Here is a 26,104-nt window from a genome sequence, read left to right as displayed (position 1 = left end):
TCAGCAAAATACAAAGCCTTATTCTTGCAAATTAGGTACGTCTGTTAGCCTTGCATTCATTATGCTACAATTCTTATGTAAGTAATGAATGACATGTCATGCTTTGCACTGAGTATCGAGAGTAGAATTGAATGCACGCATTATGAATCACATGTCTACAAAAACTGACCCGGCATCGGCATCCCAACAAGACTAAGGTACAGGACTGAGGAGAACGAAGAAAGGCATTTCAGCTGGTGGCAAGCCCAGTGCGTTTTGAAGAATCTGTGCCAGTCAGAAAAGAAAGGGTGGGGAGGGTGGGGAGGTTAATGCAAAAAAATAAAGGTTATTATTATTATTATTCTTATTCATTCATTGTTGTGTGATAAACTTCACAAGCTTTTAATTTCTGTACATGTTGCCATTTTGACTTTGTTTGCCGACATGCCGGGCCAAGTTACGCAAGCCACTTCCTTGGCTTTGACGGGCCTGTCTTCTGATGCACGATTATTGTAAGATGGCAACAATAAATATTATTATTATTATTATTATTATTATTATTATTATTATTATTATTATTATTATTATTATTATTAAAGGAGCAGACACATTTAGAATAAAACCAGCAACACTTCTTTTTTGACATGCCACCGTTTCATTATTCAAAGGAAACAAATTTTTCGAATAACACTTCCAAAATCTTGGCTTCAATTTGAGTCTTCCTGTCATTCTTTCCTTTGGGGATAGCGTACTGGGTCACAGCCACAGGAACGCTTCTGAAGCCATCTGAATCTCTATGCGTGAGACAAAAAGAGTTGCATGCCAGACTTATTAATACTTCTTATGCTCACTTAATTATTCTTTATTTAATACTTAGATCATTGATTATTCATATCTGTAACAGTATAAAGTTTAAATCCAATTTGCAAGATACTTATTTTAGTACAGCTTAATTTATTCAGAAAAGTTTACAGCAGTTTTTTCACCGCCCGATTTATGGCCGATCTCCCGAGTGGGTTGCGCCATTTCACTAGAGAACAAAAACAAGAACTAAGGTGTGATGTTCCGGCGAAGAAGGAGAGGAACAGGGACACGAAGAGGGCGAAGAGAAGGAAGCGGTCAAAGCGGGCTCGCGTATATGAATGAGTGTATTTTTACTGATACCTTATATTTGCGCAAGCGGCCTACGTCGAGAGAGGTTCGATACGCATCTATGCTTCGTCTGAATTTGAGACTTTGTTTGTGGGGCATTCAAGGATATATTCCACAAACGAGACTGAGCACACGAATAACACCTTGCGTCAATCTATCTTGCAGCAACAGACCACGCAGTATGAGCAAACGGTGACTCTTTCTCAAAGCAGTTTGCGACTGACTAAACGCAACAAAAAAACACATGAAGATCACATTGACAATGCAGCCAAATTGCGTGTGTGTGTGACAATTTTATTAATTATCCTGCAGTTGATGGCCTGGGTCTCAGACGCGCCGGCGGTAGCAGCCTCCCGGGATTGCTGGATGGCCCATAGTTGGTCCTGAAGATCTGAGCTAGTCAGTGCGGCTCTCCACCGGGCCTCTAGGTCATCCGGGGGGACTGCAATTCTCCTCTAAACTATTGCTCAATCCCAGAGCATATGCTCTAGGGTGGCTCCTCTACCATGACAGAATTTACACTTGGCATCAGGGTATAATTCTGGAAACATGCGGTTAAGATGTACCGGGTTCGTGTAAGTTCTGGTTTGCTGGCGCCTCCAGTCAACCTCCTGAGACCTGTCTAATTTTAGGCTAGGAGGTGGATATATAAACGTCGACTTTTTATAGAATTGAGTAATGCCACTCAATGAGAAGAGACTATCCCTATCCTTCCATTCCATCTCCTCCTCGGTCAGAGCCTGCCCTCCCCCCCCCCCCCCCCCTAATCGGGCGCGGTTATTGAGTGCTTGTGTAACACGATGGACAGACTGGTTAAGGTTGGGGGTGGTGGTTGATTCGCACGCTGTATAGGGTGGTAATCAGCTTATTTTCTTCTCGTGAAACTCCTCAGATTATATGATTTTGGCTTTACTGTTTATAATTCTTGCAGCCTCAGTTGATGTCCGTCCTCTTGCTTAATTTCGTAGAGCCGATTGAGAATCGCTAATTATGCATCTATATTTGGGAGAAGCGACAGCCAGAGCGACGGCAACCTCCTGCGCAACCTCAGATACCCTGGTTTTGATTGAGCACCTGTGTATGCCTTTTTACTTTGTATTACTTGCTACTGCTGTAACCGCTTGGTGATTTGAATAATCCGCGGCGTCCACGAATAGCGCTTCCTCGTCATTGTCATACTGTTTAAGTAGAGCTTTAGCTCTGCTCGTTCTCCGGCCCTGATTGAATTCCGGGTGCATATTTTTGGGTAAATTTGGAATTTGAATGCTGCTTCTAATCTGTCTGGCCAACGCAACCTTGGGTCCTTGCTGGTTATGGTAATTAATTCGTAATTTATCGAGTACACATCTGCCAGTCCGGGTGCTGGCAAGTATTTCCAACTGAGTTATCTGCTGAGCTTCAATCAATTTTCTAAGGTGTTATGCATGCCCAGCTGCATTAATTTCTCAGTGCTGGTGTTTTCGGGTAAGCCTATGGCCTGCTTAAAGCTTTCCTTGTGAGTGTATTGATTTTGTCTCTCTCTGAATTGTACCAGTTAAGGTGCGCAGCTACCTAAATGATGTGGCTTAAAGCAAAATAGCTGCTGAGCCTAACAATGCTAGCCTCCTTCATACCGTGATACCTGTTTGTGATTCTCCTGATCAACCTAATGGCATTAATGATCTTGGTAACGAGCTTTCTAAGAGTTTCGCCGTTATTTCCCTTCGATTTAATGTTGAGTCCCAGGACCCTAATTTGCTTAACGATAGGGCTGGCGCCGCCATTCTTCGTATGAATCTGTATCTCATCGTACTCTCTCTCCTTGATGTATCCCTTGGCTGGCCTGCCCTTGAGGGTATGTCTGTAAAGGAGAAGCTCTGATTTCTCTGGAGAGCGTTCAGGCCCCGTGTATGTAAAGTATTCCTCCACTTTATCTACCGCTTCCTGTAATTTTGTTCTATCTCTCCATCACTGCCTTGCGAGATCCACATGGTAATATCATCCGCGTAGAAGGAGTGATTGCTTCTTTCGATATCCTCGATCTTTTCCGGCAATCCTATCATAATGAGGTTAAAGAGCATGGACGATATCGCGGAGCCCTCAGGTGTACCCGAGCTGCTTTTGTCCCTGATCTCAGATTTGAGTTCCCCCATCGGGAGGGTAGACTTCCTATTCGTTAAGTCTCGAATGTAACTGTATGCCTTTTCCCCTAGGTTTAGGTTGCTGGCCCGACTGAGTATGGATGAATGTGCTGCTTTGTCAAATGCTTTCTTGAGATCCACCCGTAATATAGCTCTGGTGGGCCTCGCTTTACTGTCTAGTACGTGCTACTTGATTTGTAGCATAACGTCCTGAGTAGAGAGTCCAGCCCAAAAGCCCAACATAGTATGTGCAAATATTTCGTTTTCCTCCAGGTAAGCTTTTATACTGATAAGGGATGCATCCTCCATAAGCTTTCCTGCGCAAGAAGTGAGAGATATCGGTTGTAGATTTGCGATAATTGGTTTGCCAGGTTTAGGAATAAGTACAACCTGGGCTTCCTTCCACTGTTGCGGTATAGCGCCCTTGGCCTAGCGTTCATTTATGTATTTCGTAATATTCTCCATTTCCTGATCATCCAAGTCTCTTAGCATCTTGTTATTAATCCCGTCTCGCCCCGGGGCAGATTTTGTATTCAGTTTATGTAGCGCTGCTCTAATCTCTTGTGTAGTGAAGTGCTCATCTAAGGTCTCGTTAGACTATCCCTCATATCACCCATACTCGACGAGTGGGTTGGGGGAAGGTATGTAGCGCTTGCCTCAGTGATTTGTTCATCTTCCTTCCCTTTGTGATCATGCAGAAGCTTTCGCAAATTATCTTTTTGAACTATCCTGCAATTGTCTGGATCTAGCAGGTATTTGAGTATACGCTACGTCTGGCCAGCAAAAATTTGTCCATCCATAGCATTGCAGAACTCATCCCATTGTTGCTTGCGTAACTGCTTGCTATGCTCTTCAGTATTTTTCTTTAACTCAGCCATTCGCTTATGTAGACTCCTATTGCACTTTTGCTGGCGCCATCTATGTAGTAACGATTGTTTCACCTCCCACATATGTGCGAGACGGCTATCAATCTTCTCTACCGGCTGGTCTCGCGTAATAGTTTGGGTGGCTACGCGTACGTCTTTGATGAGGCCTCTAGTCCATTGTTCTGCTGTCGGTCGGTCCCTGCTTCCTATCGTCTCTTATTTGGCGAATTTGTCCCAGTCGATCTATTTAACGAATCTATTATTTTCGGCATCTGCGGCTTCTTCGATCTTGATTTCTATAATTCTGTGATCGCTGACAATGTCTTCGAAGGTGTTTCTCCATTTGACTTTTGCGACCTTGTTTACGATTGTAAGATCCGGTGTGGTATCTTTGTTGAGCCCGGCCCCTACGTGTAGGGGAGTCGGGCTCATTTACGATTGTTAAGTCTGTATCTTTAATGTTTTACCATAGCATTTTCCCTTGACTCTCAAATAACCATACCCCCAGGCATCACCCGGGGCATTGAAGTCTCCCCCTATGATTGGAGGACTAGCACCTGCCATAACTACAGCCTTTCTAAAAAAGAGTTATGAAGCGCTGCCTTTTGAGGGTTGGATTACTATATAAGTTTATAATAAATATACTTGAGGATTTCCTCCATCTGGGGAGGAGCTTTATAAGAACGTGGTCAATATCAGAGATTTGGGTGTCGTCACGAATCGCCACCAGGCCTTTTCTACAGAGCGTAGTTAATGTTTTTAATCCCGTTCACGGGCCCGATAGCATGATATCCCGGCTGTTTCGCTAATTCATGAGTTTCCTGAAGAATCATAACGTGTGGTTTACTCTTGTTTCTATGTTATTGTTCCAGGACCACCTTGTTAGTTTCGTAACTCCTGCAATTCCATTGCCTTATGATAGGCTCTCCTTTCTCACTCTTTCTCATCTTGCGGTGTGGTTACTGTGTTAGGTGGCGGAAGGAAGGAGGGCGCTCTTAAAACAATGTTAGAAGGCCTGGAATTTCCAGCTGCTTCTAAATTTTGTAGATTCCCTGCCGAACTGATCACATGAGTGTTGTTGATCGGAGGCGATGGGATTCTTCTCAGGTTAAGTTCTGTTATCCTGCTATTAATGCGGCCATATTGGCCTCCATTTTCTCTAGCCTGGTCAAAATCATCTAGTCGCCAGCGAACGATTGCTGGTCGCTTCTGCCTGTTTCTTAGCCGCCTTCTGCAGGTCGGAAATTGCCTGCTTTAGGTTCATAGTTGGAGCCTTAGCTGTGCCCTTGGTCGCCTTTATCTTGGGTGGAGGTGGAGTATTATCCTCCTCTTTTCTATTTTCTTGAACTACCTCCAGTTTTCCGGGGTTTGGGGATCGCATTTGTTTGTTTGTATGATTTCTGTTGCTTTTAAGCTCCTGAATCTCCTTTGTTAACTGTGGAATTAATTATCTGAAGTGAGAATTCTCTTTCCTCATCTCAATTATTTCGTTAGTATTATTAGAATTATGTGCAGTCTTCCGGATGTCCCAGTGCTCGGCTCTTTGACCGCATCTGACAAGCTCACCTTAGGCGTCGTAGCCGGGTGTACTTCTCCTGCATCGGGACCTGGATCTCGCCAGAGACCTTGATCTAGATCGTGCCTTAGGCGTTACTCTGCCTCTGTATCTGGATCTGCCTCGCTCGGTCGGCCCGTCTGCAAAGCGAAGGTGCTGCTGCTGTTCTTCCTGTTGTTTAATTGCTTGCTGTTGGCGAAGCCATTGGCGTTGCTTGACTATGTAGGGTTTCTTGAACTTGGATTTACAGATTTCGTCGGCCGTAGGGTGGTCATTACCGCACAGCTGGCACCTGGGCTGACATGTAAGACCTTGAACCGAGTTGGACTTTCCGCATCCGGCACATAGCTTATCCTCAGGCTTCGGGCACACGTCACCTCTGTATTCAAGTCTATTACACTGTTTGCAAAATTCCACTTGGTTCCTGTATAAGGAGCATCCCGTGAGCACGCCTCCATATCTCACTTACGTGGGAACATTGTAACCGTCGAATAAAACGATCCCAGTGGTGGTGTTTCCCAGTCGTTTGGCGCGCGACGCATCGAGGGACCGCCTGCGAAGACTCCAACGGGCAGGCGCATGAGCCTCAGGGCAAGGCTTGGGGGCACGTTGGATAGAAAAGTTGACGACAAGCCACTTTCGCAGAGTGATGGGACCGTCCCACCGGGCGGTCCCGGAGGCGTCTAACATTTAGATAGACGCTCAAAGTTAGTGCCATGCTCCGGACCTAGCTTTTCCACAGATCGGCGATGGCTCCTGAAACGTCACTTACCCTTGTTACTTAAACGTTAGAGGTCTGGCCTCTAGGAAAAAACAAAGTCAACTGTACCGGTTGTTAATAGAAAAAGATCTTGATGTCTTGGCTGTGCAGGGGACGAAAGCTGAAGAAGAGGAGACGGTAAACATGCTGCAGAGGTTCACTGCACGGTACCACGCCGTTGTGAGCCACGCTATCGGCAGGTCCGGAGGGTGCATCCTCCTTGTTTGAAGGAACCCAGGACTATCAGTGCGAATTGTTTTTCATGTTTTCCGGTAGATTTGTGCTGTGTGATTTCACATATAGTGATATTGCATGGTGTGTTATGTGTGTTTACGCGCCAAGGGCGGCACAGAAACGCGTACGTTTTTTTCTAACCTTAGACAGTATATGTGCCTTGATAAGCAGCTAGTTTTGGTTGGCAATTTTAATTGCGCTTTGAATTCAGGTGGTAGGTCAAGCGGCAGAATGGTGAAATACAAAAACAGTGATGTGTTGTCACAAATGATTGCAGAATATGAGCTAGAGAGTATTGCGGAGTGCCTGGAGGGCTCCCGAGCTGTGAAGTACACTCATTTTCAGGGGAGCAACTATACCCACTTGGACTGACTGTACCTGTCGGTGGATACGATCACAAAGTGTCGCACTTATGGTGTTCTGCCGATTTCGTTTAGAGATCACTGCCTCGTAAAATATCAAATAGGATAAAAGAAAGAGACCAAGAGTTTTTCGTGGGAGCAACCGAAATTGGATTCCAATTTATTACCTATGCGTGATGCAGGAAAATTAAGGATACCCATGAAGATAGTGGGGACAAAATAGGAGAGCAGCGGGAACTTTTCAAGAAACAGATCAAAATTAAAGCGATAGAAAGATCCAGCATTTTATTGTTTCAAGCCAAAAAGAAGGGGAAAAGGTTTAAGATTACTATTGAAAAGCTAACAGCGCTTGAATGCGAAGCGCCAGGTGTGTATGCCGGAGATCTGCGTAGTATCAAACAGAAACTGGAGCTTTATGATGAGGAGCATTATCGCGGAGCGTTAGTGAGAGCAAGAGTAGATGTGATGGCTATAGACGAATGTCCAACAAAACGCGCACTTGGACTCGAGAAACGTCGGGCCCGGCGGAATGATGTAGATGTTATTGAAGATAACGGGACAGAAATGACAGACAATGACAGCATCGGAGGTGCGTTTCCTCGACATTACGAAGGGCTTTTTGCTTCTAGACTTGTGGATGCAGAGAGTTTTACAGAAGAATTTCTTGACAGAATGCCACGGCTGCATGATGACACCAGAACAGTGTTGGAATCACCCATATCACAAACCGAAGTAGAAGAGGCTATACATAACCTGAATCTCGGCAAGTCACCAAAGCCCGACGGACTGAGCACTTCGTTTTACAAGAAATTTGGAAAAGAATTGTCTTATGTGCTTACAGTTGTCTTTAATAAGGCATATGAACTAGTTGTCCTGCCCCGCTCATTCGGGGAAGCACATACTGTATTAATTCCAAAGACAGAAGATACAGAGACACTAAAATTGGTTTCCTCAAACAGACCTAATCACTAACGAATTGTTATTATAAAATATTGATGAAAGTGCTAGCAAGGCGGCTACAGAAAGTAATTAAGGAATCGGTTGGCCCTCACCAAAGATGTGGCGTTCGATTGTGACTAATATACATTAGATTCGGTACGTGATGGAGTGCTGCGACATTATGCAAGCAGAGGTAGCAATTCTACAACTCGATATTGAGAAAGCGTTTGATTGTGTACCTCACGGTATTTTACTTGTCATCCTAGACCGCATTAATGTCGGATCTATCATCAGAGATGGGGTAGCTTTGGCGTACCATAACTGCACTATGAGTTTAATTGTTAACAAGTCAGTGGGGGCCCCCATTAATCTAAAGCGTTCTGTACGCCAGGGCTGCCCCTGAGCCCCCTTCTGTTCAGTAAACATATAGGAACAATCTGCCCAGCGATCATTGAAAGCAGCAGCATTCGCGGCTTCAGATCAAATGCAAAAAAAAAAGTTAAAATTCTGGCGTATGCGAATGACGTCGCAGTTTGTAGTATAGACAAAGAAAGTGCAGCTTCAGCTATCGCAATAGTGAAGGGCTTCGGCAAGATAACTGGAAGCATGGTAAACTCGGGAAAGTGCCTTGGCTTCTGGCATGGAGAGTGGTCTTCCATCCCGGTCACTTTCACCAACCTCAAGTGGCTGACGACACCGGTTAAATACCAGCCGTCCCGCTGTGATATTACAGAAATAACTATGAATATTGGCAAGAGCAAAGAGAAACAGATAAATGCGAACAGGTGGAAAAGTGGGCATTGTCAATGTTTGCGAGAGCTTCAGTTTGCAATCTATTTGTTGTCGCAAGACATTGGTATGCAATGCAGGTATTGCATTGTTCAAGGGTAAATATACAGAAGTTACACACAGTCATCGGAGTATTCTTTTAGGCTTCGAATTGGAAACAATGCAGTAGAACGAGTTCCTCCAGATGAGCTTAAGACAGAGGTTTGTGAACGACGCACCTCTTTATGTGACAGGTCATATACTGTTTTTTTATTTTTCCGCGACTTAATTGATCCTTTCTTGCGCACAGTGAGGCAAAGGAGCGCGTTACCTGGCTATGTAGTACGTACAGAAAATATGGCCAGTCCTGTTTATGGATTTCTTAAGGAAGTTGGTTTAAGTGTACGGTTCTTGTCCGTTAGTTTTTCAAATGAGTAGCTGTTTTCAGTGAAACGTAAAACACTGTACAACGATGTATGCGATGTAGTTCTCCCTGTTTCAATGCAAAGGGCCATATACAGTGGAGGCCAAGGGCAAGACGTGCTCAAGCGGGTGAAAAGAATGCAACTAACGCCGGAGACCAAATCCTTCTTTTTTAAGCTACACAGGGGTACGTTGGCTGTCAAAAGCTTTTTAGAAGATCGTGGTTTCTTCTTACGCTGGGGGTCACATTGCTTCATCTGTAAGAAGCCAGAAACTATAGATCAATTATTTCTAAATTATTGAGCGGGTGTCCTTTTTGCGATGTACTTCATAGGACCATCAAGAAAGATTTTCCGTTAGATCCACTGGGTATTAGATATTTATCTATTGAAAACAATGATGGACTTCCGTTTGACCTTATTATGCTAGTTGGCCTTCACTGTCTATGGCGCGCCCTTATGGCGGGTTTTCACTGCGATCCGGATGCTAGGCCTGCACGAATGTATTTTCGAGAATGCATGTCCAGATATGTATAAATTCAGAAAGCACAAGATTGTGCACCCGCGTGGCTGTCGAGGGTGGAACCCTTGACCACGCTCAAAGAATTATGAAATAGTCAGCCCAGTAAGGCTGACACTTGGTGCTGACAACTTACTAATTTTTTTTTTCCAAATGTCATTTGTTGTTTGATATAATAGTTCAAGCCAGTCAACAAAACAGAAAAGTGGCTTAGTGCGATCTACTTCTGGACGCCGTGCGGTACGGACGAAGAATGGCGGTCTCCTCGAGAGCTGCGAAAGCGGTCGATGTTGGCCGTGGTGCCTCGTGCTGTGCGTTGCCCAAGGATTGCCGTGTCATCTTGCCTCCGTCACCAACAGGTGACGGAGAAAGGCGCGCAGTTGTATTGCACTGCGACGTCCTGGACGCCCTTATAGAATCGACGACTTCCGGAAGCCCTTGAAGGATGCTGGAGTAATTCAGCAAGTAGGTGGAATTGGCGCGTACCAAATGTCGCACGTGTGGCTGCTAAACATGAAGACAGAAGAGGTAAAGCAGACGCTGCTAGACGCCGGACCACTACTGACTGGTGAAGAACCGGCCATGCCTCGTCATTGATTCAGCGCGGCAAGAGCTCAGGATTAAGCTACACTGGGTCGCGTTCGACGTCACCTCTGAGACCATTCGACGTGCCTTCCGAGAGCATGGCGAAATGACGGAAGTCATCAGTAATAGGTGGAAGGCCGAGGACTTTGAGGGCGCCGAGTCAACGACTCGTCTTGTGCGTCTTTTGCTGCGCGAGGGTGTCACACCAGACCGCATCCCACATCAGATACGTCTTGGTAGCGGCACTGCGCTAGTGTTTGGGCCTGGACGTGCCCCGTTATGCCTTCGTTGTCACAATATTTATTTATTATTTTATTTATTTATTTATTTATTTATTTATTTATTTATTTATTTACTTTCAGAACCCGGAGGCACTATAAAAAGGAGTGGGGTAAACATAACAAACAATTTGTGCAAATAACATTGGATTTAGGCAAAGGCATGTCGAATGGCGTTCTTGAAGTTAGTAGTGTCTGTGATGGCGGCGATGGCAGTGGGAAGATGGTTCCGATCCGTGCTTGTTCGAGGAATGAAAAAATCACTGTAAATATCAGTCTTACATGACGGCACGCCTACTTTAAAGCAATGATCTGATCGAGATGAAACATAAAACGGCTGTGTGAGAAGCTGCTCTTTTAATACAGGGTTGAAGTGGAAAATTTTATGAAATAGCGAAAGCCGAGCAAATTTTCTACGGGATGATAGATCGGGTAAGTTTAGGGTATTTTTAATTGCTGTAACGCTGGAATGATATGAGTAATTTGATAAAATGAATCTAACTGCACGGTTTTGGATTGATTCGAGGGCAAGTGTTAGAGTGGTTTAAGCAAGATCCCATATGGCGCATGCGTATTCGAGCTTTGATAGTACCAATGTACGGTAAAGAATTACTTTAAGGGATGAAGGTGCAGATGAAAAATTACGACGCAGGTATCCAAGCATGCAGTTAGCATTGTTACAGACGTACTCAATGTGGGTGTGCCATGAGAGGTAATTTGTGATATTGACACGTGTGCTTAACTTTATCGGGCAACCACGCGCGGGACGCGCCTGCATGTCAAAGAAGTTTCTGGAATGTTATCGATGGTTCCGCCCACTGTCTTTTACCGCAACTTGTGTAATCCGATTGCATCTATCTGCGACATGAATAGTGTAGAACTTTGTGGAAGACACGCGGGTCCCGGCGGTTAATCTGGAACATTCGATGACCGATCTATAAAAGCCGACGCACTTGACCCGCTGATCATATTTTCGACGATCGCCGACCGTGTTCGCTGCTATCGTTGTGCTATATGTGTAGCCTGTTTTGTGGGCACAGGTTCGCCGAATAAAAGTTAATTTTGTCGTTCACAGTATTGCTACTGTGTTCTTCAACGTCACCACCACGTGACATCTGGTGGAGGTGCTTTACGTTTATGTACCGGACGCCCCCGACAAGCCGTAATATAAGCCCGGACCGCAAAGGCAACACCAACGTCGTCCAAGAACACCGAGCAAGCCGCTGGCTAGAGCAGCTGCCCCCAGAACACGGTCTTCTACCAGATACGACCAAGAAGACAGTCCAAGAAGATCGTCCAGAAACTACCAAGAAGACGTCACCAATGGCAGCCGCAGCGGCCCCAATAATTCTTCAGCAGCCCAGGGAACCACCGACATTCCGCGGTTACACATTTGAGGACCCGGAAAGCTGGCTGGAAACGTATGAGAGGGTGGCTACGTTTAACAGCTGGGAAAGCGACGACAAGCTGCGACATGTCTATTTTGCATTGGAGGACGCCGCCAGGACGTGGTTCGAGAACCGAGAAGCCACCTTAACGACCTGGGACCTGTTCCGAAGCGCCTTCCTGCAGACATTCGCAAGCGTCGTACGCCGAGAACGAGCCCAAGCGCTATTAGAAACCCAGGTGCAGCTACCTAATGAGACAACCGCGACTTTCACGGAGGAAATGAGCCGTCTATTCCGCCACGCCGACCCTGAAATGCCCGAGGAGAAGAAAGTCCGCCTACTCATGCGTGGTGTAAAGGAGGAACTTTTTGCCGGAATGGTGCGAAGCCCACCGAAGACCGTCGACGACTTTCTTCGTGAGGCCACCAGCATCGAGAAGACACTCGAGATGCGAAACCGGCAATTCGACCACCGCATCATCTCTACAAGCTATGCCGGCGTTCAATCACTGGCCTCCGACGACCTGCTCGAGGCTATCAGGGCAGACGTACGAGAGGAGCTTCAGAAGATCTTCCCGTCGTCGCAGCCTCAAGTGGCCTCGATAGCTGACATCGTCAAAGATGAGCTTCAGCGGTCGCTTGGAGTTCCGGAGGTGAAACCTCAATTATCGCAACCGCAGCCAGAAGCGATGACCTACGCCGCCGTCGCACGACGTCAAGGTCCTCCTCCACGACCGCGCCAGGGCCCTGTAACGCCGCAGTTCCATCGACCACCGCCGCCGCCAGCACGCCCACCCGTCGCCCAGCGCAGCTACCCGAGGAAGACAGACGTTTGGCGCGCTCCTGACCACCGCCCGCTCTGCTACCACTGCGGAGAAGCGGGTCACGTCTACCGACGATGCCCATGCCGGGAGATGGGACTGCAAGGTTTCGCCGTCAACGCTCCGCGCGCCCGCAGCAAGGGGAACGCCCTCGCGATATCGCCGACTACCTCGCCGCTGCTCAGTGGAGCTCTCGACGACCGTCGCGTTCGCCATCACCAGGCCGCTACCTGTCGCCGCAGCGCCGACCATACACTGGCCCAGCCCGGTGCCGGTCAGCGAGCCCATATCCGGAAAACTAAAAGCAGCAACCGATGGAGGTGCGGTTGCTGTTCGTCGAACTGACGAAGATCGTCCGCCGCCGACGAAGACACCGAAGAAACTACCTCGATGACATAATGACACGCCGCCGTCCCGACTAAGTCTGGAAGCACAGAATACGACGACGAAAGACAACCTGATGACGCGGCGTTCCAGCTTCAGTTCAACACGACGCAGCCGTGATCCGACGCCGAGACCTAACTGCAACGCCAGACAAAGAATCACCGACCTCGACGTGCTTCTCGACGACCACGCAGTTACCACTTAGTGGACACAGGGGCCGATTACTCCGTAATGAGTGGACACATCGCCGCCCAATTGAAGAAAGTTAAAACTGCATGGGAAGGCCCTCAAATTCCAACCACTGCAGAACACCTCATTACGCCGACTGGAATCTGTACGGCAAGAATTACCGTTAATGACCGGACTTACACTGCCACCTTCGTTATCCTCCAACAGTGTTCACGAGACGTCATTCTCGGCATGGACTTCCTGAGCCAACACGGCGCAATTATAGACCTGAAGTCAAAATCGATAACGCTGTCAGAAGATCAAGCAATACCGCCGGAGAGCTCTCGTAGTCACCACGCCTTGAGTGTGCTCGAAGATCAAGTGAGCATCCCGCCTCGCTCGAGCATTGTTATTTCGATTGGCACAGAAATACCCGCTGACGTAGAAGGCGTCATCGAAGGCGACCAACGTCTACTACTCGACCGTGAAATTTGCGTCGCTAGAGGAATCGCTCGACTGCACGGAGGAAACCCGAAAGTGTTGCTGACAAACTTCAGCCAGGAGTTCAAGCACATCAACAAGGGCACGACGATCGCATACATCGAGGAAATTCTTGAAACCAGCAATGCGTTTGTCCTCTCGGATTCTGTCGCATGTACCCCGACCACCGTAGTTCCCGAACCAGACTTCGACATAAATCCAAGTCTCCCCATGATTAAGCAACAACAGCTGAGAAGCTTGCTTCGACGATACAGAGTGCTTTTCGACGTCATCAAGGATTTGACAAACGCCAGTCGCAAGGCATCGCATAATAACCGAAGAGTGTGCTCGACCACTCCGCCAGAGCCCTTATCGAGTTTCTACACGAGAACGTGAGGCTATAAGGCACCACGTCGACGAAATGCTGCGCGACGACATCATCCAGCCGTCCAAAAGCCCGCGGGCATCTCCTGTAGTCTTGGTGAAGAAAAAGGAGGGAACCCTACGTTTCTGCGTCGATTATCGTCGTCTGAACAAGATCACGAAGAAGGACGTATACCCCCTCCCACGAATAGACGACGCATTGGATCGGCTCTGCAACGCTAAATACTTCTCGTCGATGGACCTCAAGTCTGGCTATTGGCCAATAGAAGTCGACGAAAGAGATCGCGAAAAGACCGCCTTCATCACCCCAGACGGTCTCTACGAGTTCAAGGTTATGCCATTCGGGCTGTGCTCGGCGCCTGCAACGTTCCAGCGCGTGATGGACATGGTTTTAGCAGGATTGAAGTGGCATAGCTGTCTCGTTTACTTGGATCACGTCGTCGTCATCGCCGGAAATTTCGACGATCACCTCAGGCGGCTTGCGACAGTACTAGAGGCCATCAAGTCATTGGGGCTTACTCTGAAGCTGGAAAAATGCCGCTTCGCTTACGATGAGCTTCTGTTCCTAGGCCACGTAATCAGCAAATCTGGTGTCCGTGCAGACCCGCAAAAGACAGCTGCCATCACACAGTTTCCGCAACCCGCCGACAAGAAGGCAGTGCGTAGATTCCTTGGCATGTGTGCCTACTACAGGCGCTTTGTCAAGGACTTTTCACGCATCGCTGAGCCGTTGACACGTCTAACTAAATGTGACGTTGAGTTCAAGTGGGAAACGCCGCAGGCCGACGCATTTCAAGAACTCAAACGACGCATGCAGTCCCCGCCGGTACTTGCGCACTTCGAGGAGTACGCCGATACAGAAATCCATACTGACGCCAGTAGCCTAGGCCTCGGTGCCGTTCTAGTCCAGAGGAGAAACGGAGTCGAAGAGGTGATAGCTTATGCTAGCCGGTCGCTGTCAAAAGCGGAAGGCAACTATTCTACGACCCAAAAGGAATGCCTCGCCATCGTTTGGGCTACAGCTAAATTTCGCCCTTATCTATATGGCAGGCCATTCAAAGTCGTCAGCGACCATCACGCGTTGTGTTGGCTAGCGAATATAAAGGATCCTTCAGGACGACTGGCGCGGTGGAGCCTCAGACTACAGGAATACGACATCACTGTAACGTACAAGTCCGGACGAAAACACTCCGATGCCGATTGCCTATCACGCGCTCCCATTGACCCGCCGCCGCAAGATGACGAGAATGACGACGCCTTCCTTGGAATGATAAGCGCGCAAGACTTCGCTGAACAGCAACGGGCAGACCCGAAGCTAAAAGGCCTTGTCGAATATTTGGAAGGGCACACCGACGTTGTCCCCAGGGCACTTAAGCGCGGATTATCTTCCTTCACGCTTCAAAACAATCTACTCGTGAAGAACTTCTCACCAGTCCGCGCCAACTACCTTCTTGTTGATCCGTTGGCGCTGCGTCCAGAAGTACTGCGCGCCCTACATGATGATCCGACCGCCGGGCACCTCGGCTTCTCCCGGACGCTATCGAGGATAGAAGAAAGGTATTATTGACCGCGCCTAACCGCCAACGTTGCCCGTTACGTCAAGACATGCCGAGACTGTCAGCGACGCAAGATACCACCCACAAGGCCAGCCGGATTACTACAGCCGATCAAGCCTCCTGTCCGACCTTTTCAGCAGATCGGGATGGACTTGTTGGGACCGTTTCCGACATCAACGTCCGGAAATAAGTGGATCGTCGTGGCGACGGACTATCTCACACGCTTCGCTGAAACTAAAGCTCTACCGAAAGGCAGCGCAGCCGAAGTGGCGAAATTTTTCGTCGAGAACATCCTGCTGCGACATGGTGCCCCAGAAGTCCTCATCACCGACAGAGGAATGGCTTTTACAGCAGAGCTCGCCCAAGCCATTCTGCAATACAGCCAGACAAGTCACAGGAGGACAACTGCCTACCATCCGCAGACGAATGGTCTCACGGAGCGGCTGAACAAGGCCCTCGCCGACATGCTTGCAATGTACGTCGACGTCGAGCACAAGACGTGGGATGCTGTCCTGCCGTACGTAACGTTCGCTTACAACACGGCGGTGTTGCCATTCAAGCTCGCCATTCAAGCTCGTTTATGGGAGGAACCCGACGACGACGCTCGACGCTATGCTGCCACACGTCACTGACGAGGAAAATCTTGACACCGCTACCTATCTCCATCGCGCCGAAGCCCGACAGCTCGCCCGCCTGCGGATCAAGAACCAGCAGAAGACCGACAGCCGACCCTACAACCTCCGACGACGCTTCGTCGAGTACCAACCCGGCGACCGTGTTTGGGTATGGACCCCGATACGCCGACGAGGACGCAGTGAGAAACTACTCCGACGCTATTTCGGACCCTACAAGGTCATCCGACGTATTGGTGCTCTGGACTATGAGGTCGTGCCAGCCGGCATTTCGCATTCACAGCGAAATATAAGCGAAATGCGCTTAGAGGGCTCGTTGTGATCATTTTGTTGAATGGTTGTTGGGTTACCATTGATGCTGCATTGAATTGACGTTGTGGTAGTTCTGTTGACCTGTTGTGGAGTTATTGCTGTCACAGCACTGAAAAGTACATTGTGGCCCAGTTGAGATGGCATTGAGATTTCAGAAGTCTCCATTGAAATATGATTGACATTTCGTTGGGCTAGTGGATTTTTATTCATATATTGAAATCGCTTTGCTATTCACACTTGCATGCCCCGGTGCCTGCTCATAACTTTCACAAACATAAACAAAAGCAAAGGAGAGACTGATCAATTTGAAGTACCTTTATTTACACTAAAGATGCGTGCCCATGAAACATTATTACAGTACATAAGGCACCACTACATCGAACTTGGATACATAGGCTAGTACCTACAGCACCCTTAACAGTGTAAATACATCTGAAAAAACCTAGACATATGAATTCAATCAAAACGATCATTGTGGTCTTCACTGGCTACTTAAGTTGGTGACTAGAAGGCAAAGCGACTCAAAAGGCAGGGCTTAAGCATACCCTTTTAACAACCAACTTTGAACACATGAACACTTAAAAGCTGCTTGCCTGTGAATACACACAAGACATCTGAATACGCTACATTAAAATGTTTCGCACACTAATCCATCAGAGGAACAGTTACGGCTGACTTTGAGAAGGCAAAATAACAGTCTTGAAACAAATGACTTCACGTAAATATATATAAGCTTTAGCACACGTCTTTCACCGCGATTAAAATTTAATGAAGTACCAAAGTAGACTTGTCTGAGCTTTTTGTCTTCGAGGTGCATATATTTCCCGTTGCCCAATTATTTTATAAAATAACATCACTCAATTTAGCTATTAATTGATGAGACATCATTTAGAAAGTTGTCGGGCATGGTGAACACCTGAATCATGTTTCTGACGAGCCAGGTTTGCAAGAACAGTACACCATTTGTATATGTTAAATTGAGGTACAGAAGAGTTTGTTGGTGGTATTTCCTCAATTTAGTGAGCTCATTTTCAGTTAATTTTTCTGGACTTGCACAAAGCTAATTAGAACACTTTTCGGGGCATTTTTCACTATACGCACCAACTAAGTGGTACCTCAGTCAATAAAGAGATAAGGCAAGGCTAAAACCTTGAGCGATAAGAGAAAAAACAATTATTTAGCCCAGAAAATTGGTAGTAACACATGGCTAACACAATTCCAAAGTGCCAAATAGATGGTCACCTGCACTTGCAGTATCAAGTACCCCAGAAATAGTCATAAAGGATTGGAAAAGGTTTCAATGACTGCACAGCCAGATTGGCGAGACAGTGAAAAACGCAAATGCGTATACGAAAAACGAATGACCTCATTTGCGCAGGTAAAATGTTAATAAAATGCTACCATAATTTTATTCCATAAAATACATAAAAGTTGCATAAAAATTGGGACAAAGCAGTAATAAAGCCGAAGGGAGATACAGCACCCGTGTTGAAAAAAAATTACAAGTCATATACATGCATATTTAAGCTGAAGACAATTTTTTCTCCAATATATACAAAAAGAACACATGCACTGACTGCATAAAAGAAGGTTCCTGCGCCTGGAGAACGCAGCACAGTACAAATCAGCGTCATGACAACCGGAAACTAGAGCTTAGTATGTTTGAATGTACGAATACTTGCATACCTACAGGCATGTGACATGTCATGCCTTGAATGGATGAAATTCATAAATCTTACACAAATGAAGTTACCATCACTCTTATTGGCTTCCTCAGAGGACCCCTTGAAGTTGAACTAGAAAATGTACATCAGTGTTAAAAACAGAGATAAGACCCTATAGCGTTCTACCTCAAATAAACAGCGCAAATATTTTATGTATCAATTCTAGGGACACTTCGCCAATTTGGTGTGCATTTATATTTGACAACCACCCAAACAGAGACGAGAAGGATGAATTAAGGTAGGAACACACATGAACGCTGAATCAACTAGAAGTTTATTCGTGAAGACAAAGATTTTAAACACATTGGCCAACTTCACAAAGAAAAAGCCATGGATGTGCAGCAGAAATGGCCCGGCACAACAAAAAAGGACCGAAAGACATGTCCTGTAGAACAAACATGTGCGTCAAAAAAAAAAAAAAACATGAAAACTGAAAGGTTTGTCCTGTGATATTAACGAGAAATACTGCAGCAACTCTTTCCCACTAAGGGTCACAGAAATCTTGCTTATGAATTTTTCTTCGTGATCAATAAATAATTCTTCCATAAGTCCTCTTGTCTTCTGGTCTTTGTGATGAAACAACCGTTCTTTCTGCTCTATACCTCAAACACCAGAGTAGTCCCAGAAGCAATATTTATTGATCACAAACGAAACAAATACATAACCAAGTTATCTGTTTCCCTTAGTGGGGAAGACTTGCAGTTCTCAAGATTATTTCTCGTTGGGTAGCATCACTCATCGGACAAATATTTCGCTTTTTCGAAAGATTTGTCCGATAGTTCTCGTTTTTCACGCACGTGTATTCTACGACATGGCTCTTTCATATCTTTTTCTTGTAGCTCGTGGCTGTTTCTAGCATGCATACACGGCTCTTTCTTGACCTTTGTCAAGTCGACCACCGTCTTGAATACCTCTGTCTTCAAAAATAAACTTGCGCTCGTGTGTGGTCCTACCTTGAATAATTTGTTTAGCGCAAAACGACAGAGACAAGAAAGACGACAGGACAAGGCGCTACTCTCAACTGACATCATTTTATTGCGTCACTCCTTTATAGACCGCTCAAACCAGAGGAACATGCGCAGTGAGACCCATGCGGTGGAGCCACCAACATCCGATTCCAAGAGCGCACTCATGCGACAGAATCCAAAAAACCAAATTCAGCGCTGTACAAGGTTAAGGAAGGCACACTAATGCACTGTGACCCCAATGACTGAATGAAAAAAGCTTCCGATAACTCTCGGGCGGTGGTGTCACGGCTCTTTTTCAAAATCGTGGTATCACGAAACATGGGTTTGCACTTGCATGTTTTACAATGCTGAGCCAAATGGGAACCGGTGCCTGTTGGTATGGATCGCTCATGTTCTCTAAGGCGCTCGTTAACACAGCGGCCTGACTGCCCTACATACACTTTGCCACATGACAAGGGAATCTTATAAACCACACCGACTCTGCAATCTACAAACTTCACGTGGTTCTTTTCACAATCAGGTTTTTTACTTGTTTTAGAAATACGGCTGCACAACATTGACAGTTTCTGAGGAGCGGAAAACACTACCGGAATTTGATATCTATTGGCGACATTCTTTAGATTGTGAGCCACTCTGTGGCAATACGGCACAACTTCAGGCCTCTTCTTTTGTATGATGCGGTTACTTTTGTGCCGCTTCCCTTTCAGTTTCTGAAGCAATACCTCCGAGACTGACGTCACCACCACACTTGGGTAACCAGCAGCCTGCAGCCTATTTAACTGAGCAATGAAACTCATTTTCGCAGAGTGATGACAAGATTTCATTAAGGAAGATTCTAAACACATCAAAGCAATGGCGCGTTTCACAGTCTTTGAGTGCGTATTGCCACAGAGTGGCTCACAATCTAAAGAATGTCGCCACTAGATATCAAATTCCGGTAGTGTTTTCCGCTCCTCAGAAACTGTCAATGTTGTGCAGCCGTATTTCTAAAACAAGTAAAAAACCTGATTGTGAAAAGAACCACGTGAAGTTTGTAGATTGCAGAGTCGGTGTGGTTTATAAGATTCCCTTGTCATGTGGCAAAGTGTATGTAGGGCAGTCAGGCCGCTGTGTTAACGAGCGCCTTAGAGAACATGAGCGATCCATACCAACAGGCACCGGTTCCCATTTGGCTCAGCATTGTAAAACATGCAAGTGCAAACCCATGTTTCGTGATACCACGATTTTGAAAAAGAGCCGTGACACCACCGCCCGAGAGTTATCGGAAGCTTTTTTCATTCAGTCATTGGGGTCACAGTGCATTAGTGTGCCTTCCTTAACCTTGTACAGCGCTGAATTTGGTTTTTTGGATTCTGTCGCATGAGTGCGCTCTTGGAATCGGATGTTGGTGGCTCCACCGCATGGGTCTCACTGCGCATGTTCCTCTGGTTTGAGCGGTCTATAAAGGAGTGACGCAATAAAATGATGTCAGTTGAGAGTAGCGCCTTGTCCTGTCGTCTTTCTTGTCTCTGTCGTTTTGCGCTAAACAAATTATTCATGGATTCGCACCAACTAGCCCGCCAACGCATTGTGCTGGTCCTACCTATTTCGGCGTCCGCCTCTGTTCGCGCTGCTGTTTCCAGTACGCACGTATCACTTGGTTAGGCTGTTAAACATTCTCGCAAGCAAAAGGAAATACCTCCCAAGCCAGAGCAAATCGAAAGTAAGCCTTCACAGCGTCCATGTGGCAGCTAGTACACCACACAGCAGCACAAAAAATAGTTAAAAATCCCACTTGATGGAGAGTGGCAACAGAGATGCGAGCTTGCTAGTGAATCAGCCACATATCAACGGGTGTCTCTTGCACGAGGCCAAGCTGCTCTTGACGTAGAACAATTTAGCATGTGGGTTTTTGCTGCATGCGTAACCTGCGAGAAGGGAATGTGGACAGAAAATGAGATTGCGTGGATTCAGAATCTGCCACACACTACACATAACTACGCACAAAATAGAAGTACACACTATACTGGCAAGTAAAAATTTGCGACTCTTTACGAGCGCTCTCTATAAAAGGAAGAAATGGGTTGCTACGGTAAATGTTAGCTAAGACACGCACAGCGATGTTTCACAGCAGGGAGAAATATTCCCGGCTCTCGCAGAACCAAAGACCACGCGACAGTGCATAGCCGATACCGAGCAGGTATCGAATCTTTGGGTAGAAGTCCAGCAGCAGGAATGACCTAAATATACGCCGAGAGCGATGCGAGCGTGAGCGAGCCTGTACGAGTGAGAAGATGCACCGCTTCTTTGAAGCTAGGCGCTCCGGCGTGTCTCCGATCATCACACGCGATTTGTGTGCAGAACGTCGTGTACACGCCCTTGCGCGTTTTGCGCGGTAGCGTCTGCGCAGTGAGCTAGTTTCATGCACGCATCATTCTTCACCGCGCAAACGGTGCTCGGGGCGACAACGCGCCGAGTGGCGCTCTTTTCGCTTCTGCAAGCAACGCACATTCGGATCGGCCCAGCTCAAAGAGGCAACAGAGAACGGTGGCATGTTTCGGTTATCACCAATTAAAATTGTACAGTACGCCTTCAACGGAAACGCGCCGCGCTAGATAAAGATGCTTACTGCGGTAGTTTTGGCGGTGATAGGCGATAAGGCAAGCCCGTAGGCATAGAAAAAGGAATACAAGAGCGGACACTCCCATAGAGCCCTGCGGCCGAATTGACTGCAGCGCACCAAGCCGTGGGTGTTAAAACCTGAAGCACACTTCCGGTTTCGGTTTTGTGCGCGCGCGTTTTAAATACTAGCTGGTGCGCGTCACGCCGGCTCCCCCCCCTTTTTTTTTTTGCTTTTGCAGCAAACGTTTATTTAAATATTTATTTTTTATTTATTAAACATTTATTTTCAAATCATTTTATTAAGTAAAATTGATTGCGAACGATCTTCACAAGCCTCCATTGAATATGTGCCACGTGCAATTTCATAAAGACGCAAGACACCTTGTGAAATGAGGAAAAATTTACGTTTATTTTATTCTTTGTAAATGCTCGTCGCGGGCTTTTTGTGCATTCATCCAACGTTGTGGCACCAGGTAAGCAGCAGTAGTTTCCGCAGGAAGATCCACCAGACGACCTGAGCTGAAAAAAAATTACAAGTGTTATTTTGGTTTTAACATGCAAGAATAATGCCAGTAGAGGCGAAGCGTGCGAAAGTGGTGAGTGGGCGGCATTACAAACAAATGCAGTTCGTATTTTCACACTCGGCGTAGAAAATACCCGACTCATCCCAAGCAATACCGTACATACCACAAACACATTCTAATTCCAAGCATTCCCCTCTTCCCAATACTTATTTCCTGCACTTTAATAGCACCAATGCGCGGGCAACGGAGCGTTTCGCGAACTTGGCTACAACCGACGCGACAGTACGCTACGAATACACAGAGGTGGCCACAACACAGGCTCTCAACCAGAGCATGCTGGACGCTCGCAGAATTCCTTCTACTCGCACTCAAGACAAAATGCGTGGGTGCCGTCCAGAAGACAGAATTTTCGAGTCACTAGTTCGTGGCGTTTCAGCTCCTTGGCTTATCTCTTGTGCGTTCTGCAGGCGCAAGCAACGCACTCCCGTGTTATCACTCTTGACGATGGCTCGTCGCGTTTTCGACAAGCGTGGGTAACGAAAGAAGGCTTAAATTGTTGCGGGGACATAAAAATTGCCACAATCTTCTCGCAGTAAGATTCAGTACGCGCCAAACTAACTGTCACCACGGCCGAGCTGCTTTTCGCTGCGTCACAACAGGCGCGGCGAGCGGGCCTGAAAATAAAAGTATCGAAAATAATTTTCAACAATGTTGGGCTTCAAAGAAAAGCGCCATGAACTAGTCAGTACATTAAAGCGCGAAACCGCGCTCTACGGCCGAGCTGATTTTCGCTAACCGAGTCGCAGCGCCAGGCGCGCCCACTGCGCTAGAAAGGTAGCCCAAAAAGTAATGAAATTAGTTTCAATAATGTTGGCAGTCAGAGAAAGCGCCAAAACTTGTCGCAGTAAAATTCAGTACACGCGAAACTTTGTCACAGCACCCTGTGAGACTAGCGTGCCCAAAAACTACCGAAATTTGTTAAAGTAATATTGGGGCTTATAGGAAGCGTCGCAAACATCTCCCAGTACGATTCATTAATTCAAATTAACTGCTCCACGACGGCCACGCTGTTTTTCGTTAACTGCGTCACAAGTCTAGCCTAGGTGCCGGGCAGTAAGCCTAATTGCTTGAAGTGCGTCGCAGACTGTCGAACAATGTTTCTCACCTTGCCGTAGTCTAATAGTGCAGTGCTGCCATGTCGAAGTTCCGAATGAACGCAATAATTTGCCGGGAGGCCGCCAAACTAGGCTAAATCCCAAAATAGAAAAACAGGCAGACGGGTGCCCGAACAGTCCAACGCTCAGATGCGCGGCCGGTCTCTCTCGCTTTGGCGGTGTGTCTGACGAATGACGCAAACATCTGGCTTGTCATTCGCCGGTTCGCCTGTCACTCGGCAACGGAAGTAAGCCGCAAAGATTAATTTAATTCATACGCAGATATTTTTAATTTTTCCGAGAAAGAATAAAAAAAAATAAAACAATTTCTGTTAATCTCATTTCACATTCTTCTTTTTTTCGATGCTCGCGCCCCCAATTCGTCGGTGTTAATACTATAGCGTGACGTGTTTCCTGTTTCCAATTTTCGCTGAGTGTCCGCTCTTGTTCAATCCCTTTCTCTATGCCGTCGGCGTCTGTGTTCTTTGGCGACGTTGTCACCACACCTCCGTTCATTTGCGCTGTGTATCCGTGTACAGTCACCGCGCGGAAGCTGCGACTTATCGGTTGGCCGTTCTCCGCAAATCCCAAAGAGGCGAAATATATTTTGCGGTGCGCCCCATCATTAGGCTCAACCTAAATCTAGGCGCGCTTAACCGCTACGGGACAAAAGGTGATAACACTAACCGTATGGTATACGATGAGCCACTACGGATTATAAAAAAAAATTATGATGTCCTACGTGCGAAACCAACGATCTGATTATGAGGCAGGTCGTAGTTGGGGACTCCATATTAATTTTGCCTACAGTGCACAATGCACGAGCGTTTTTGCATTCCGCTCCTTTGGAACGCGGCAGCTGCAGGGATCATATCCACGACCTCGAGCCCCAAATTGCCACGGCGGCCGCCATAGTTACGAAATGCGTAAGCGTGACGAGCAACACCGCCTTCCGGTACGAGTGTGGTACAAAAGTAGCACAGCTGCACACCTGCTGCACAATTATTTGTCGCGGTTCTCCTAAGCTCGTAGTATCTGCCTAAATACCTTGAAAGGCAGCGCGCCTCTCACGTATCGGAACGCGATAACAAGGGCTTAGTCGGCCCACGTGAGCCCCTATGAAAGATGGCGTGGCCACTGTAAAAAATTACCACTGCTCAGAGAAGCTGATCCTTATGCTCCAATTGTGTTCTCTCATACAAATTAAGGAAAGCTCATTAGACAGGAACAAGTGAAGCAATGCAATTTTACGCACGTGGGGCGCCGCTGCCTCTTCGCCTACTATTGTTTCAAACGAAGTGACGGCGGCAGCGAGCGTTAGTATCGCGCGCTTTAGCTCCGGGGCATACGGTTTGCTTGAAGAAAGTGAACGGTGTGCTTAACATCTCACGATTGTGAATGTCAAAATAGAAAAAAGGCTACGTGCCCAAGAAAACGAGATTACTTTCCTATCTGCAGAAGTTCGGCTGCGACTGTTTCGGAGTGCCTTCTCTCCAACAGGCATCATGACCTCTGCCGCGCAGCTCATCAAAACAGCCAGGCTCGCACATCAGTCGAAGACTAATAGCTGGGTCAGCCAACGACTTCAACGGATAAACGTCTCACTTATCGTCGTTAAAGCATTTCACTAAAATGTGCGTCATGATGTCCGAAAAGAAAAAAATACTTTCATCAAAAAGCACGAGGCGTGATTCACTACACAACGGCGGCCAACTAACTGAGTCCGAAAGCCGTTCACAGCTTCACTATCGTATGGAGTTATAAAAACCTTTCAAACACAAAGTAACCGCGCGGAAAAACCACTAATTAATTGGTAATAATTTTTCATACACTAACCTTCATAAAATTTTAAGAACAACCTAATTTGTAGCGTAAACAACAAATACTGCAACCAAAATATGCGACTACGAAACTAGCGGTAACGATGAGTACTGTTGAAAAAGTGTGCTCAAAACGAAGCTACAACGGTTGCAACCGCGTGCGCACACACAGACACCCGAACGCTACCTTGACGTTCGTAGCGCCGCCTAGAAATAAAAATTACTACTAATTTTTTTGTTTTTACAAAAGTAACGCTACTAGAATAGTTTATAACACCTTTGCAGATGACGAGGTGACAAGTAAGGTATGATAAGAGTCCGTGACCTGTATTTCTTTCATTCCCCTTTGGTGATCTTCTGAACATACGGGACCTGTCCTGCAGGCTTGGGAGACGGGAGGACGACAGTTCGGCGAGGCTCAAATAAATCGCATGCTTCTTGCAAGGCGAGAGTCGGGAGCAGCCGCAGATACAGCAATTAGCTGCGATACTGTTGCGGCTCTTTCTGAATCGGAAGCTCTTTGAAGTCAATGGTTATAGCGGCTGCGCGCTGCGATCTCAAAGCGTGTTCGTTGTTTGATCTAGTACCACGGCCGTTGGATAAAAAAAAAGCTATATTTACTTTCCGGACAGAGGGTGCGACGCAGGAA

General features: G+C 46.8%; 1 long non-coding RNA gene across 1 annotated transcript; it reads right to left on the bottom strand.

Annotated features, from left to right (window-relative positions):
• Positions 1 to 22,339: 22,339 nt before the first annotated feature.
• Positions 22,340 to 24,026, bottom strand: LOC129385669 (uncharacterized). The gene is made up of 2 exons (XR_008613156.2): positions 23,647 to 24,026; positions 22,340 to 22,476 (listed from the first exon to the last, which is right to left on the bottom strand). It is a non-coding gene; the product is annotated as an uncharacterized lncRNA (long non-coding RNA).
• Between the last annotated feature and the right edge of the window lie 2,078 nt (positions 24,027 to 26,104).

This window comes from Dermacentor andersoni, chromosome 3 (genome assembly GCF_023375885.2).
Source record: "Dermacentor andersoni chromosome 3, qqDerAnde1_hic_scaffold, whole genome shotgun sequence".
Lineage (NCBI taxonomy): Eukaryota > Metazoa > Arthropoda > Arachnida > Ixodida > Ixodidae > Dermacentor > Dermacentor andersoni.
Note: the sequence above shows the minus strand (reverse complement) of the source record. Positions and strands in the feature narration are given on the sequence as shown.